This window comes from Oncorhynchus mykiss, chromosome 6, assembly GCF_013265735.2.
Source record: "Oncorhynchus mykiss isolate Arlee chromosome 6, USDA_OmykA_1.1, whole genome shotgun sequence".
NCBI lineage: Eukaryota > Metazoa > Chordata > Actinopteri > Salmoniformes > Salmonidae > Oncorhynchus > Oncorhynchus mykiss.
The window spans coordinates 81,920,575-81,935,062 of NC_048570.1; positions in this window are offsets into that span (position 1 = coordinate 81,920,575).

Below are 14,488 nucleotides of genomic sequence, written 5' to 3' on the forward strand. Positions count from 1 at the left end.
GGGCTGCATCACATCCGGCTGTGATTGTGAGTCCCATAGGGTGGCGCACAATTGGCCCAGCGTCGTCCGGATTTGGCCCGGGGTAGGCTGTCATTGTAAATAACAATTTGTTCTTAACTGAATTGCCTAGTTAAATAAAGGTTACATTTAAAAAGTGGCAGTGGGGTACATTCATTAGACTGAAGCGTTCACATACCGTATAACAGACAGTTGTGCCCCCAGCAGAACCAGCTGTCACAGAGTGCTGTGCAGCATATGGAGGCCTGGAAGTGGCTGATGGATAGTCTTGCCAATCAGAAAAGTGATCCAGCCCAAGAGGCCTAAACTGCTTATCTGGTTATCCCAGACCACAGAAGCAGCAGTGACAGAGGAAGAAGCCCATGACCGATACATCAGATGAGGCGTCTGGCAACAGGTGGCAGCAGAGCAGCCAGCCAGAGTGAAGGAGGAGACCTCAGCTCATTCAAGCGCTTCCTCAGTAGCCCCCTCAGCCAGAAAGAAGAGGGATGTAGTCACTGCTGTTCACTCATACTGATATGGATACATCAGAATTGTGGTCAATTCCATTTCAATTCAGTCAATTCTGGAAGTAAACTGAAATTCCAATTCTAAACGTACTCCTAGAGAGGCATTAAGGAAAATTGGAATTTAAATTAAAGTTTACTTCCTGAATTGACTGAATTGAAAAGGAATTGACCGCAGCCGAGGCAAACAAACATGAGCATACATTAGTCAGTCATGTGTTTTTATTTACCATTTAGATTTGAGTTACATTTATGTAAAAGTAATGATTGTCATGAGCGATTAGAAGCACAGCGCATCAAAATGGCCCTGATAGCAAAAGAGCAGGGTTTTTCAACCATTTGTTGCCCAGGGACCCCTCCCAGGAAAACTGGCAACCCAGGGACTGCCATCATTATGTTAGCAAAACAATTTCACGTCTTGTATTATCATCAGGTGAATGATAATGACAAGGAGAAGTAGTTAACAATTTAGAATGAATACATTTGGTAGATAGTTTCCCATTATTTTGATCTCCCCACATTATAATCAAAGATACTGGTAAATAACACAAGATACACCACCGGTGAACAAGCAAGGAGGTGGGCAAAGCCAAGCACGAGCTAGTGCAATCCTATTGGTGCGTTCTAGCAGGTATTTACATATTTCCATTATGGAAAGCCTACTCTCTGAAGTGTGCATGTGCAGTAACTCCACTAGCCACATCACTCCAAAAACATTTTTTCCCTAACTTTTAGAAAGGGTCAAGTCTACAAAACATAGTGCACTCTGTTCACAACAGATTATAGTTTTGGGAGCAGAAAACACTTGCAGAATATTTGGCCAAATTTAATCTAGCTCCATCTCCCACTTCACGCCAGGGGACTTCCTCTCATCACCATATTTGGTGGTGAGTGGACGTTCTAAATGGAAGCTTCAGATTAATACATCCGTTGTAACATCTGTCTCCGACTTCTATCTGTGTTATAATTGGAAGAGGAAGTGTAAACTCTAACATAGTCTATTAGCTAGAAAGGTAACTCCAAACACATTTCAACTAAGAGCAGTTATAGCTGGTTAAACAAATGTGTTGGCAAAAATGGATGTTCAAGTCAAGAAAGCTTACCAGCAGCCCTCTCACGCGTGCTTTTTCAAAGCCTATGTTAGATACTGCAGTGAGTGTATTGACTCCAACGAGTGTAATTTGGTCAATATTAGGAGTTGAGAAATAAAGTTGAGAAAAAAGATATTCTCTTATTTTCTACTGTAGGTATGCAAGTCAAAATGTGTTCTGTTGTTACTAGAGATATTCATAAAAACATTGAAATATGTTTAGTTTTTTTATTCATATTTTCGCGGACCCCTGGTTGAATACCTCGGCCATAGAGTGGTAAAATATCACTCTGAATGGAGTGACTGTGTAAAAACCAACTAGCTTTTATTAAAAAAACAATAAGGATCCGGACCAGGAAACACAATCAAAAGAATGTTGGCTCGTACTGGTCAGGGGTGAGTTTCCCAAAAACCTAAAGATCATGTTCAGCATTAAGATCATCATTCCTTAATTGCCTACCAATCTTAAAGCTATGTGCTGTAGTCTTAGTCTATTACCTCATCAGTGTAAGATATGAAGCCTATTTCTCCTCTTTACTGTTGTTCCCCTCAGGTGGACTGGGATAGCTGACAAATTATTACATCTGTGAAACACACTAAAAGACACAAACCATAAAATATGAAAGATGACCTTGCTGAGCCACCCTGTTGTGGCATCATACCTCACATACACATTTGTAATCTAAGGTGCTCTATATTGCATTTATGTCACACTGTGAACAGAGGTTTCTCCCACAGGCACAATCACATGAAAATTCTTCCTATCTATGCTATCGAAGAAACAAGAAAGGGAAATGTATTAAAAATGCATACAGTCCATGCACTTTCAAATCCAATTGGATTTTTCAAATGGATGCATTCTTTGTTATTTCAAAGCTCAATCTGCTCACTATGATAGTACAGAAGGGTATTAAATTACTTTTTAGACACAGAGGCTATACAGTACCTGATGGATCATTTGCCTAAGTTACTTTCATTAGAGCCCAGCAGGTGTCATTTGAATGGTTTAACGTTTGCTCTGAGAGTACATTGGAACATCGAAAGGCAGTGCATGATGGGAAACCAACTCTAACAGGTATATTAATACATAATGTTTGTTTCATCTCAGATCGACGTGTGAGATAATACTTTCTATAAAATGTTCATCGTGACTTGTGATTAAAAGGCATAGTTAAAACCTTTTAAAGGGATAATTTACATTTGTCAAAGTTTTTCAGATCTCAAACCTTATCTAAAGAGTGAAGGTCATATGCACGTCATTTATTGCGTAGGTAGATGTACACCAGGAGGCCTTGCCATCCCAAATTAACAGTAAAAAATGTATACCATAAATCCAATATTAGGACATTCTCAGCAACTGAGTGTACATTTACCTTCACCACCGGCTGAGTGTACATTTACCTTCACCACCAGCTGAGTGTACATTTACCTTCACCACCAGCAGAGTGTACATTTACCTTCACCACCAGCTGAGTGTACATTTACCTTCACCACCAGCAGAGTGTACATTTACCTTCACCACCAGCTGAGTGTACATTTACCTTCACCACCAGCAGAGTGTACATTTACCTTCACCACCAGCAGAGTGTACATTTACCTTCACCACCAGCTGAGTGTACATTTACCTTCACCACCGGCTGAGTGTACATTTACCTTCACCACCAGCTGAGTGTACATTTACCTTCACCACCAGCAGAGTGTACATTTACCTTCACCACCAGCAGAGTGTACATTTACCTTCACCACCAGCTGAGTGTACATTTACCTTCACCACCAGCTGAGTGTACATTTACCTTCACCACCAGCTGAGTGTACATTTACCTTCACCACCAGCAGAGTGTACATTTACCTTCACCACCAGCTGAGTGTACATTTACCTTCACCACCAGCTGAGTATACATTTACCTTCACCACCAGCAGAGTGTACATTTACCTTCACCACCAGCAGAGTGTACATTTACCTTCACCACCAGCTGAGTGTACATTTACCTTCACCACCAGCTGAGTGTACATTTACCTTCACCACCAGCTGAGTGTACATTTACCTTCACCACCAGCAGAGTGTACATTTACCTTCACCACCAGCTGAGTGTACATTTACCTTCACCACCAGCTGAGTATACATTTACCTTCACCACCAGCAGAGTGTACATTTACCTTCACCACCAGCTGAGTGTACATTTAACTTCACCACCAGCTGAGTATACATTTACCTTCACCACCAGCTGAGTGTACATTTACCTTCACCACCAGCTGAGTGTACATTTACCTTCACCACCAGCAGAGGACAAAATCTGCTTTCCTTAAGTATTTATTTTGTATAATTCCATATCATTTGGTTAAATGACTATTATGTAAACTTTAAAACATTAGACAAGAAGAGCTAAGGGTCTATCTTTTCCTGAATAAATTCTGCTGTATTAAAACTTTGTTGACAGTTGTTTGTGACGCAGTTACACAAGATTATGGTTCTGGCTTTCCGAGATTACATTAAAACTCATTAACCTAATTAGACTCTACATGGCATTGAATTACCGGCTTTGTCGCAAATGGTATCCTATTCCCTCTCCCCTATTTGGGACGTACTAACAGTCTTCTTTAATTCCATTACAATGTTTACGAAAGACTGGCTTATCACACCCTATGGAAATTAATAACACAATGTAATTAATTTTGCCACATGTATCTGTGCTGTAGAAATGGCTTTGAAAATTGAATAACCATATTATCCAAGTCACAAACCTCAATATCCGAGGGCTGTGCAATCCAAGCAAAGCAGGCCTTGTTAAATTAGTTAAAAATAAAGAGAGTCGTACACTCTTTGTATAAACTCCCAGTCATTTATTGGGTAAACCACCAACGTTTCAGCATCAGCTTACCTTCTGCAAGGTCTTTTCTTATTAAATGCCTTGTTACCAATGAATCAGAGATACTCTGAACCTTTTTATCAATATATGTGGCATAAATGTCAAGACCTCTCGGGAGAAGTATTGTCTAAGGGGAAGCTATAGTATTGCCTGCAGAATGGGCAGAACAAACATTTCATATGAATTTCCAAAACACGGGGAAAAGTGAAGGGCGAAGATAGAAGCCTTACTGTAAGTGATATCATTTCTTTCATGCTCCGTAAGAGATGCAGAAAACTGTTCATGTCAAAAGGTTCACATACCACCAGCTTATCAGAAGTTAAGTTGTTGGACGATGGTGGTCTTGTGAAACGCTGTGGTTTAGGCCTGCTTGAAGCTCACTCTTCTCTGGGGTGGGACTGCAGTATGGGGACAGCATTGACTTCTGCCGATATCTTCACCGCTTCCTATTCACAGTTCACAGTAGCTCTCCAGCTGCCTCTTGAGTTCTGAGACAGATTCCTTCACTGTCTTAAAATCACAAGGATGGTGGCAGGTAACTCTTCAGATACGGGGGGGGGGTACTATGGTCTTTGAACCTCTGAAGGAACAGGATGTTGTCCTCAGTGTTTGAGAACTGCTCCATCTCAGCATGTCTCCTCCTGAGCTCAGTCACTTCCTGCTCCAGTTGCTCCAGGAGTCCTTCAGCCTGACTCACTTCATCCTTCTCCTGGGCTCTGATCAGCTCCTTCACTTCAGAGTGCCTTCTCTCAATGGAGAGAATCAGCTCAGTAAAGATCTTCTCACTGTCGTCCACTGCTGCCTGTGCAGATCGTTGTTAAGATACACAGAAAAGGAAGATGGATACATTTCAACCAGCCCACTCACTCACCCCGGACATGTAAATATTATAGACTTAATACACTGTACAAAACATTAGGAACACCATTCCTAATATTGAGTTGCACCACCTTTTGCCCTCAGAACAGACTCAATTTGTTGGGGCATGGACTCTACAAGGTGTCTAAAGCGTTCCACAGGGATGTTGGCCCATATTGACTCCAATGCTTCCCACAGTTGTGTCAAGTTGGCTGGATGTCCTTTGGGTGGTGGACCATTCTTGATATGCATGGGAAACTGTTGAGTGTGAAAAACCCATCAACTCAAACTGGTGCAACTGGCACCTACTAACATACCCCATTCAAAGGCACTTAAATATTTTGTCTTGATCATTCACCCTCTGAATGGCACACATACACAATTAATGTCTCCATTTTCTACAGGCTTAAAAATCCTTATTTAACCTGTCTCCTCCCCTTCATCTACACTGATTGAAGTGGATTTACCAAGTGACATCAATAAGGGATCATAGCTTTCACCTGGATTCACCTGGTCAGTCTATGTCATGGAAAGAGCAGGTGTTCCTAATGTACACTCAGTGTACATAGACATATACTGTATATTTATACTATAAATGTGTGCCTAGTATGCATGAATTCCCACAGAAAGTGAAAAACTGGTTTTATAGAACAGCAAGGATGTAACCGCTTGTGAACCATTCTTTTGTTGATTAGTTATAACTGTTCTTTATAACTTTTTTAAAGCAAATCTAGAGAGTGGGACTGATGCTGCAAATCAGCACATTGCTAAAGCTTGATGGTGCAATGCATCTGACGGTTAATGATTCAATGTGTTAATGTTATATTTTCCTTGTTTCTGTCCCGAATAAAATACATATCTATTAACCAGATAGTTTGGTTCCTGGATGCTGATTGGCTGAAACAGCATTCCTGCCGTGTATTTCATTCAGACAATATACCACGGGTATGACACAAAACGACTTGTTTATTGTTATATTTATGATGGTAACCTATTTATAATAGCAAAAAGGCACCTCAGGGGTTTGTGGTATATGGCCAATATACCACCACTAAGGCCTGTATCCAAGCTCCCCGCTGACAGTTATGCCTAAAAACAGCCCTTAGGTGTGATATATTGGCCAATATACCGAAACTCCTCAGGCCTTATAACTTAAGTCTAATAGAGCTCCCCAGCTTGTTTTAAAAACGCGGAAAGGAGTTACCTCTGGTTTGTTCAGTCTTTCCTATGGGGAAAATTACTGCGGAAAGAATAAACGCCGAAAATAAGGTTTGAGGTTATACCTGAAATGTGATAGTTTTGTTCTATGAGACAATACTAGTCAGTTAACATGAACTTTTATGAAGCCTTTACATGCTTTTTATGACTACATAAAGGCTTAAATTCCCAAAAAGTGAAGTTAGCTTATGAAGATGATCTCATAGAACTAAACTTAACCTAAGTCTGTTTACCACAGACATTATTTTTTAGAACTTATACAAATCCCTACATTAATTTTTCCATAGGTTTTGTCCAACGAACCTGGCGGAGTTAGTGCCTACAAAAAGATGCCATTACTATTGCTCTCTATGTAGATGGTCCCAACACTCACCTTCAGAGAGTCCACAGCCTGTCTCAGCTTCTGCATCTCCTTCTTTATCTTCTGGATTCTCTGCAGGGATTTCTGTTGATTTCCCCTCACCTGCTTCTGTTTCTCAGTCCTTTCTCTTGTAGCTGAGACTGTATCATGGCCTTTATGTTTATCTATCATACACAGTAAACTTCGAGCAGTTTGTCATGATGAGAGCAGATCTTCTCCTGTAGTTGTGTGGAGGCTTCGACCAGGTTGTGCTTCTTAAAGGCAGGAGATTGATAGTGAGGCTGGAGGTGAGTCTCACAGTAAGAGGCCAGACACACCAGACAGGATTTGGGTATGAACTGAATAGGTCTATTCTTGTCAACAACAGCCAGTGCAAGAATCACACTCCACGTTTCCAGGTTCAGCATAACAGTGTGCAGGAAAAGTAGCTTGAAGCAAAGTGTTTCTGCTCAGAACAGGTCTTGGGACAACTTGTCTGTCGGCACTCTGGGCAGCTGTAGACAGCCTTCAGATCATCCTGATCCCAACAGCCCTGAATACAGCCCATACAGTAGCTGTGTCCACAGGCAGTAGTTACCGGATCCTTCAGTAGATCTTTAAAAAATGCCTCTGCCATTTTGATACGGCACACTAACAAACTGTGCTGCCAAATAGGAGAGATAACTTTAGTTTTCCTTGTTTGTGCTGAGGAATAGGAGTGGCTGCCACATGGCTATTATGTAACTTCCTGCTTCTATGTGTGTGCAGAGTGCAATGTTCAGTCAGTGCCTACAGGGGGGCATTTGAGTTATCCTGCCCCTGTTACTCTGTCTTTTCTGCTCTGGCTGAGACTGTTTCATCATGGCCTTTATGTTGATCCATCGTACACAGACAACAGATACACTGCTAATCGGTACGACAGTTAACCTCCAGCAGTTTGTCATGATGAGAGCAGATCTACTCCTGAAGACTGGCTGGCTTTGAGTTTTGCCTTAGTGCAGAGCAGAGGTCCCAATCCTCCTGGTCAGTGTCTTTCATGACTCAACAGAGGATTATGTACGTCCTGATCTCCAATAGACGGAATACACACACTACTGACCTGCTCTGTGCTACTACAGCACAGCATGGGAAGAGTTATACTGGTGAAAAGTCAATAGACTCAATGCAGGGGTAGGGGGAAGTCAGAGACACAGTTCTTTCTGCATAGTTCACTGGGGAAATGGGATGGCGGTATAACTATTCAGATACCCTAGAGAGGTGAAAGAGAATGGACCTTAAAACAGATGGAATACCCTAGTAACAGTGTCACGTCCTGACCTTAGTTCCTTTTTTACGTCTCTATTTTGGTTTGGTCTGGGCGTGAGTTGGGGTGGGCATTCTATGTTTTTCATTCTATGTTTTTCATCCTATGTTTTGTTCTGTGTGTTGTATTTCTATGTGTTTGGCTCGGTATGGTTCCCAATCAGAGGCTGCTGTCAATCGTTGTCTATGATGAGAACCATACTTAGGTAGCCTGTTCCCACCTGTGTTTGTGGGTTGTTGTTTCCTGTTTTGTGTTTTTTCACCTTACAGGACTGTTTCGTGTCGTTCACTCTCTTTTGTCATTCAGTGTTCAGTTTATTTAATTAAATTCACTATGAACACTTACCACGCTGTGTGTTGGTCCGATGATTCCTATTCCTCATCATCAGACGAAGAGGAGAGCCGTTACAAACAGGAACACTAGTATCAGGAGAGATGTTTTCTTGCATTGGTAACTCTATTTTTAAGTCTGCTATAATATCCATCTGATATTAACTTAAAAATTACGTGGTTAAAAAGGTTAATTATATTATAATAAACCAATAATTACTTTTACATTTCTGGTGGATTCCTTACAACATCACTGTAAGCTACAGGTTATTCTATTTGACATTTGTCTAATCATTTTATTATTTCTATTTTTAGAATAACTTCATTTTTCCCGCTAAGGAACTTATTTTGTTTATATTTGAAGTATATATATAAATATATACATGTCTAATGCATGTGTATAATATTTACATATTGGGGTCCTGGTGAAAGACGATTGAGTGGGCTGGTTGAAATGAATCCACCGTCTCTTTCTCTGTGTATCTTAAAAGCGCTCTGCACAGGCAGCAGTGAACGACAGTGAGAAGATCTTTACTGAGCTGATTCTCTCCATTGAGAGAAGGCACTCTGAAGTGAAGGAGCTGATCAGAGCCCAGGAGAAGGATGAAGTGAGTCAGGCTGAAGGACTCCTGGAGCAACTGGAGCAGGAAGTGACCGAGCTCAGGAGGAGACATGCTGAGATGGAGCAGTTCTCACACACTGAGGACAACATCCAGTTCCTTCAGAGGTTCAAAGACCATAGTACCCCCCCCCCCGTATCTGAAGAGTTACCTGCCACCATCCTTGTGATTTTAAGACAGTGAAGGAATCTGTCTCAGAACTCAAGAGGCAGCTGGAGAGCTACTGTGAGAAGGAAGCAATGAAGTTATCAACAGAAGTGAAAGCTGTCCACATACTGCAGTCAACCAAGCCTAGCATCGGAGACCCACAATACGCACAAATCTTAAAATACACTGTAATGTCAAAGTGGAAGATAAATTCACATTTTTTTAAAGATAAGATACATGCACTCACTCTGTGTGAAATAATAAAGGATAGAATTTCTTACCCTTCCTCTGTCCCCCACACATACAACATTAGTATGTCAAGTATTGAATTTCAAGCATAGATTCAACTACAAAGACCAGGGAGCTTTTTGAAAGCCTCATAAAGGAAGGCATTGGTTGGTAGATCGGTAACAATAACAAATTAGACATTTAATATCTATTTAAGCATGGTCAAGGTAATAATGATGCTGTGGATTATTTATTAAACCACCAAGACACATCAAAGATACAGTCATTCTTCTGAACTGAGCTGAAGGACAGGAGTGAAACTGCTCAGGGACGTCACCATGAGGCCATTGGTGATTTAAAAATATTTACAGAGTAAAAGAGGATGGATCAACAACATTGTAGTGACTCCACAATCATGACGTAAACGACGGAGTGAAAAGAAGAATACAAATATACAGAATATTCCAAAACATGCATCTTTTATCCAACAAGGCACTAAAGTAATACTGCAAAAAAACACTAAATGCACTAAATGCAAAGCCTTATTTATGATGCAAATCCAACACACCACTGAGTAACTGCCTCCTTATTTTCAAGCATGGTGGTGGCTGCATCATGGTATGGGTATGCTTGACATCAGCAAATACTTTGGAGTTTTTCAGGATAAGAAGAAACGGGATGGATCTATGCACAGGCAAAATTCTAGAGGAAAACCTTCTTCAGTCTGCTTTACACCAGACACTGGGAGAGGAATTCACCTTTCAGCAGGACAATAACCTACAACGCAAGGCCAAATATACACTGGAGTTGCCTACCAAGAAGACAGTGAATGTTCCTGAGTGGCCAAGTTACAGTTTTTTTCTTAAATCTGCTTGAAAATCTATGGCATGACTTGAAAATCGCTGTGTAGCCATGACCCCCAACATCTTGACAGAGCATGAAGCATTATGAGACATACCCAAGAAGACTCAAATCTATAATCGCTGCCATAGGTGTTTCTAACATGTATTGACTCAGGGAGCTGAATACTCATGCAACAACTATATTTTAGTTCATTTCTAACCATCTTTAAAATAAAATAAAAATGTATTCCACTTTCACATTACAGAGTATTTTGTGTAGATTGTTGACCAACAATTACAATTAAATCAATTTAAATCCCACTTTGTAGTACAATAAAATGTGAAGAATTCCAACGGGTATGAATACATCTGCAAGGTATTGATTCTTGAAGAATATTACTGATAGATGCCTCATGAGCTTAGTTTAACTGTCTTACCCCATCAGAACCCAGAATATAAACTTGTTTTACCTCAGTGTTTTTTAACAATATAATTGCAAAGAAACACTGTACAAAAAGTGTACACAAACCCTGGTTCAAAACACAAATATAATAAGAATAACATGTGCTGTGTACTATGACACAACTTAAAGCCAGCCTGTCTTCAGGAGTAGATCTGCTCTCATCATGGCAAACTGCTGGAGGTTTACTGTCGCACCAATCAGCAGTGTATCTGGATCCACTGACTACTGCCTGTGGACACAGCTACTGTATGGGCTGTATTCAGGGCTGTTGGGATCAGGATGATCTGAAGGCTGTCTACAGCTGCCCAGAGTGCCGACAGACACGTTGTCCCAAGACCTGTTCTGAGCAGAAACACTTTGCTTGCTAAAGTGGTGGAGAAACTGAAAAATACTGCTCTTTGAGTTGTTCCTCCTGCTCAATATCTTAGCTACTTAAAATAACTAACAGTTCATTAACTGTAATCTGGGTTTCTGTATGATGATATACGTTTCATTAATCTTAAAATATGTACAGATTGTATGAAAATCAAAGATACAAATCAAAATTGTACTATATCCGTACAACGTGAAATGACTGTCCATTCTGATTCTAAGCAGGCAATAGTATAACCTTCCTGTAGACGCAATACTGCTTCTGCCACGTCCTGACCATAGAAAGTCTTTATTTTCTATGGGGGAGTAGGTCAGGGTGACTGGGGGGGTTAGTCTAGTTTATTCTTTCTTATGTGGGTGTTCTAGTTTTCATGTTTCTATGTTGGTGATTTGTATGATTCCCAATTAGAGGCAGCTGGTAATCGTTGTCTCTAATTGGGGATCATATTTAAGTAGTGTTTGTTCCCACCTGTGTTTGTGGGATATTGTGTTTTGAGTTAGTGCACGAAGCATCTCTGTAGTCACGGTTCGTTGTTAGTTTATTGTTTATTTGTCTTTGCTTAGTTTCACTTTCTAATAAATAATGTGGAACTCAACATCCGCTGCGTTTTGGTCCGACATTTATTCCAGCGAACGTGACAGCTTCTGCCAAGAAGTCTGGACTTTTATGGCACAGGAGGCAGTGTACTGTAACTGTAACCTGTAACTACAAGCTTGCATGTTGAAGCTCCACTATGGCGGTTCCCCCTTGATCACTACATTAGTGTTAGTCTGACAGACAGTGAGAGGATGGAACCCTGCCCCCACAGTCAGTATGATAGCCTCTCCTTACTTTAACATGATTAACACAGAGTCTCAGTCTGGTCCTTCCTGTCTCCATTGCTTTGACAGGAGCCCCGGCAGCGTGACGGGTGTGACAGACGTTAGTGAACACACAGGTCCTGTTGTGTCCCATCACCAGACCCTCACCAGACCATCACTAGAACACTGATGTAATAAGAGGGGTTGAGAGAAAAAGAGACCCAGGCTGTGTTCAGGCAGATTGGAGCCACATCTATAGACACTGTATAGTGAGGCTAACTGAAGACAAACAGGATCAAATTAGAGAAACGAGGGTAGTAGTTGTCTGTCGGCCATCTTAGGATAAGTCAAGGCCAACTGTTTCATCAAAGATAAGTTGAGATGAGGCCAACATGTGGCAATGAATATTCACATACTTTCAAAGAGATAATTGCTGGAGAGAAGAAGATTGCAAAAAGTGCATTAAAATCATATATTTTGATTATTACAAAAGGTGCATTAAAATCTTATGTTCATAAAGAAGCCTGGAGCGCCTGGCGTTGCAGAAGGTTCTCCAGAATGCCTGGAGACATTCGTCTACATTTCAGCGAGGTATTGCACAAACTGTTTTGGTTGGGCAGTTAGTGTGATTGACCATGAGGGAGTCAGAGATTTCACCACCCCATTTGCATGCTATGTCTTCACAGGAAACAGAATGGATCTTACTTTTATCCTATATGAATATCATATATGAAATAGATTATTAGTCTTACATAAAACGTTCAATTTGTATTTGATTTTATATATTTTTGTACATACCTTTTGCAATAGAGAGAATGAGAGAGAGAGAAAGAGGAAGAGAGAGAGAAAGAGAAAGACAGAGACCGCGAGAGAGAGAAAGAGATTCTCATTCACTTTAAGATACCCAATCTGGATGTCAGGATGCCTAGTTTCCCATCAACCAGATTCACATTTTTCTTGACACCTCCAATCCCAACAAATACATTTCTTCACATACACACACCAGACGCGCCACCACCCAGACGCATGCATTACAATGACACCCCTTAATAATGTATCGCTCACAGCAACAAATATCCGAAACAGAGCGACATTCAGCCATAAAGATGTATCATTATTGACATGGTTTTTTTTGCACACTGAAATGGTGCATCATGGTTGGAAAGGCAGTACCATGGGGTTTGTGCTTGACTCGCTATAATTTTCCCCCAAAGCAAGAAACCAGGGGATCTTTAAATGAGCCATGCTCTCTAACATTACTGTCCTTTTATGGACTTGTGGATGGAGACACTCTGAATTGCTGGGATGTGCACTCAATGCAGTCCGACAGCTAGGTTATGGCCCACTGTGTTTTATACCTGGTTTCAAGTAGTATTTTTTTTCTTTCAAATACATTGAGGGTTTGATTGAGCTTGGCTGGAGTGCCAGATGGGCAGAGGACACAGGGTTTGGACTTCTGGGACGATTTCATTGGTTCCATTAAGCCAGAAAAACTCAATCAAGTGCCGCTAAAGTATTTGAAAGGAAACCAAGACTGTTTGAACCCAAGTCCTTTCTGTTTAAAGATGTTGTGCATTTGAATGTTTGACCTGAATATTTACAGTAATGATGCATTATAAGAGGGTTTGGCTCATATCACAGCGGGAGGATATGGGTCCATTTCTGGTCACAGTGTGTAGTACTTAAGTGAAACAGTTTTGTGTGAATAAACAAACATTATACAGTGTGCAGAACCATGTGCACATGGCTCAATAACCATGGTATTGTGTGGAATGAGGGGTATCTACCAGGAATAAAAAGGACAGTAATTTATCCTAATCCATAAAAAAGCTTCCATACTTTCCACTGTTGTAAATATGTGTAGGCATGACTGTCATTTTCACAACAACAACAAATTAAACTAATTGACACCATATTCAGTTACATTTCCAACTGAATTAGGCAGGGATACAATCCAAGGTGCGTTATAGAGCAACACACTGACAATGTGACTTTTAAAGGCAATTTTACAGACGTTTGCGGAGATCGCATTAATGGAAAACAATGCGCATGTTGGCTCAAGCATAAATGACCTTTAAAGGTCAAGTGCAATGCCCTGCTCTATAACATGGTTTGGATGGAATACCGGCCTAAGGCTATTGATCGCAGTAGTGTTTTCACTCAAAAGAGAAGGATGACACTGAACTTCACTACCTGAGTCAGGCTGCTAAACAAGATGGCCGACTTTCCCCATGTCACATACTTATTTTTCTTTGGTATTATGGCGGTCTGCTAACAAATGATATAGGTGCATGTCGCCACCTACTGTTTTGGCTGTATTTTAGCCTACTATTCTGTAATATGAATTAATTACACTTTGATAGAGAAAATAAATTCCCTACCAACTAACTCTACACCCATTAAAACCACTATTTCACTACTTTGGCCCTATCTGATCCTATCCCAGGCCAACAGCCTGGGAGAACGGGACACTATCATTCAAATTT